At 37.1% G+C, this 4,008-nt stretch overlaps 1 pseudogene; it reads right to left on the minus strand.

Moving 5' to 3' along the window:
* Positions 1-2,200: 2,200 nt before the first annotated feature.
* Positions 2,201-3,147, minus strand: LOC118025956 (annotated as a pseudogene).
* Positions 3,148-4,008: the final 861 nt, after the last annotated feature.

A 4,008-nucleotide genomic window follows, 5' to 3' on the forward strand; every position in this document is an offset into this window, starting at 1 on the left:
AGAGGGGGAGATGAACCATGAGAGACTATGGACTCTGAGAAACAAACTGAGGGTTCTAGAGGGGAGGGGGTGGGGGGATAGGTTAGCTTGGTGATGGGTATTAAAGAGAGCACATACTGAATGGAGCACTGGGTGTTATATGCAAACAATGAATCCTGGAACACTACATCAAAAACTAATGATGTAATGTATGGTGATTAACATAACATAATAAAATTAAATTTAAAAAGAAATCAATTATATTTAGCTGCAAAGCTTATATATATATTTTTTTACTTCACCACTTCCAGCTTATTGTTGTATGATACGTGTTAACATGAAAGCTGGTTTATAGTACCATTTGTTATGGAATTCTTATATTGGTGGACATAAACATGGCAGCCATTGCAAAAACCAGGGAAAAATATTGCATCATTTATTTTGTGGTCAAGTATAGTTGATACATCAATACTAGATGACTTCAGAGGCAACATTTCTCTACTGGCTCAAAAGGTGTCAAATAGTTTTCTTCACAAACATGGAACTATGTTTTATGTCTACTGGTACACTAGGTGTTAGATGATATGGGTTCCTTGAGCTTATTCAGTGGCCAGAAGATATTCAGTTATAACTTCATTCTTTAAAACAAAGATTAATTATTTTGGTATAAAAGAACAGAGTAGGTATTACAATGAAACTAAGATGAGGAAACCCAGATATTTCAAGGTTGAAATGGAAAGCATATCTTAACATTAGAAAGGGGTAGCTTGATCTTACAACCCCATTTTTTGTTTGAATATATCCTCCTTAAGAATGTGCTTGTATGTGTGAGCACACTTATGGGCATGTGTATGTATATGTGTGTGTGTAGTTTGTGAGGTTAAAAGCCAAATTCTATAATGTAATAGTCAGGAGTCTCTACATGATAATCAAAAATTGAAATAATAAGAAATAGCTGTATAAGCATGCCATTTAGAAATAGAAAAGCAAATACCAGAAGGAACACATATAAAAGTTGTAAGCGGTGTCTTCTAGGTAGCGGGAATTGAGAGGTGGTAGGGGCAAAAGTGTGGACTACTATTTTGTATTATAAGTGTTATATGACTATTTGACTATTTGGCTCTTTAAAACTATTTACCTTAATAAAAATAAAGGTAAAGTTTTAAAAATGTAAAAAAAATTAATATATCCTCCTTGCCTTTACCAATGGTTGACTAATTACTGCTGCCTCAACTTACTTATCTTATAATGGGGACTCCTACATCAACTTTTGGATTTTGCACAAAGCAATAGGCATACATCTTTTTCTTTAATATCCAATAGCATATTTATCATAATACTAGGACACTGAAGACATTGCAAAAGTCCAGGGAATACAAGAAGGAAATAAATACATTGTAATGTAACACTTGATAAAGCTGGCTTACTCATATTTACCTTGGAGTCCTCCATGAGGGCACCCTCTTAAGTAGCTAAAGGTCTACATTCTGGTACCAAAATCTTTTTAACACATACTATGAAGGAGCACCCCAAGAATATCTATACTCTTCTAAGAACAGACCTAAAAAAGCAAGGACCAGTGAGAGAGTGGTTTCTTTTTTCATAAGATAAGGGCTGCATTCCACGGTTTTATTTTCTAACAATTTGTATTTTACCTATTCATAGGTGATAGCCTTATCCTTAAGTCACTCAGGATAACCATGATGTCAATAAAGTACAAACAATAAAGGAAGAAGGACATGTTTTACCTAACGTATGAGACAACATCCAGAAAATTTTTTTTTTTTTTTTTTTGTCTCCTAGAAACTCGCTTACACCTGGGTGGAAATATGGTGCTTAGAAGTAACATCTCTCGAGGCAAAATGCCTCATTTCAAATTCTAGTTACATCACCTAGCTGTATAACTTTGGTAAACTTATTTAACTTTCCACTGCCTCAATTTCATCACAGTAGAAAGAATGTTGATAACAATAATACCTATTCAACAGAATTTGTGAGGTTAAAATAAAATATATGTAAATTGCTTAAAACAGAGCTTTCATCTAAGGGCTAAATACTAGATGCATTATCCTGTAGGCACTGCCCTATTATTTTCTATTGTTTCTTATTGACCTTATTTGTCAATCCTTCCCAATAACCCATGTTAGATCACTGCCTCTTCTTTGTACCTGCTCATTTGCTTGTAGAGGATTTTGAGGTGTGATGGTGATAGCTGAGAGAAAGTTTCTGGTGAAAGGGTATTCCCAAGCCAGGAGTCTCTATGTCCCACGAGATCTTAAAACCAACATGCCAAGTATCAGGATCTCTGCCTTCCAGCTGAAGGTCATCCTAACTTTCCTCTTCTGGGCCTTCACAGCTATAACTGTACATGGCCACCGCCAACTGTTCCACCAGATTTTCATCATGATGCCAGCTAATGGCCATTTTCCAAAATAAGGCTCCTCTTTCAAGTATGGCATTTTCTGGGGACCCATGCAATTCAACAAAGTGACGCTGTATGCTGCTCTGTTCTTAACGTCCAGACCCTGGGGAAATCTGGACCTATACACACCGGCATGGCATCGATATCAGATATCTCTTTGCAAGTGAGTTCTTCCAAAGCCTGCATGGTCTCTATCTGCAGGTAGTCATTGAGCTTGAGGAAGGTCTGACAGGCAGCTGCTATGCCAGCCTTGTGTTTTGGGCTAGTGCCCTTCACTGGCCAGGGTACCATAAGAGTCTGGTGTTGAGGTACTTGTAGGTGCAACCTAGGTTGCCAATGAGGAGGCAAGATACCAGAGTGAGCAAATCTTTGCCTTGGATCCTAACCAGATCCCAGAAGAAGCAGCCATGCTTGTGCAGCATGAGGAAAGCTTCTTGCACTTCTTTTTTTCCCTCCTAGTTCAAAAGTCAGAGTGCTTTTTTTTATTATTATTATTAACATACAGTGTATTATTTGTTTCAGAGGTATAGGTCTGTGATTCATCAGTCTTACACAACACTTTATGGAGCTCCTCGGTTCTGCTGCCAGCTTGTCGGAGAATCAGTTTTGGATATTTCAGCTGCCACTGCTAATAGAATTCATGATCCTTGGGGGTCAGATAAGGAAGCCAAGTATCTTTGAGCTCTTCAAGAAGCCTGTTTCTTAGCTTTGCACTCTCGTTCCTCTGCAATCTGGGTCCACTTCATGGTGCCGCTACAGTCACGTTCGTCACTGCTCTGAAAAGGTTCTTCTTATTATTGAGAACATATGGAGAAATCAATAGCACCGGCAAAGAAACCCCTGTGTTTTCCTTTATTGATTACTGATGAATCAAAACCAGGGTCAGTTTTTTCTTTTGCCCTCCTGGTAATTAAAAAGATTTTTGCAAAAACCAGAGAGGCTTAAAGAATTTTGTTCTGAATTTTCTTTTGTTTTTTTCCTCTTTTTTAATTTTTTTATTTAAATTCAATTTAGGTAACATATACCATATTATTAGTTTCAGATGTAAAATTCAGTGATTCATCAGTTGTATATAACACCCAGTGCTCATTACATGAAATACCTTCCTTAATGCCCATCACCTAATGACTTCATACCACACCCACATACCACAATAAAGGAAGAAGGACATGTTTTGCTGGAATGGATACAGGAATTCTCTCCAGCAACAATCAGTTGGTTCCCTAGGGTTAAGAGACTCTTATGGTTTCCTTTCCTCTCTGTTTTCAACTTATTTTATTTTTCCTTCACTTCCCCTATATTCATCTGTTTTGTTTCTTAAATTCCACACGTGAGTGAAATCACATGGTATTTGTCCTTCTCTGACTGGCTTATTTCACTTAGCCTAATACACACTAGTTCCTTCAATGTCATTACAAATGGCAAGATTTCATTCTTTTTGAAGGGTAATATTCCAATCTCTGTGTGTACCACTATTCCTTTTCCATTTATCTGTCAATGGACATCTGGTCTGTTAACTGTTTGTATATCTTCTTTGGAGAAATGTCTGTTCATATCTTCTGCCCATTTCTTGACTAAGTGTTGAGTTCTGTAAGTTCTTTGTAGAT

This window comes from Mirounga leonina, unplaced genomic scaffold, assembly GCF_011800145.1.
Source record: "Mirounga leonina isolate KUSES-001 unplaced genomic scaffold, KU_Mleo_1.0 Mir_204, whole genome shotgun sequence".
Lineage (NCBI taxonomy): Eukaryota > Metazoa > Chordata > Mammalia > Carnivora > Phocidae > Mirounga > Mirounga leonina.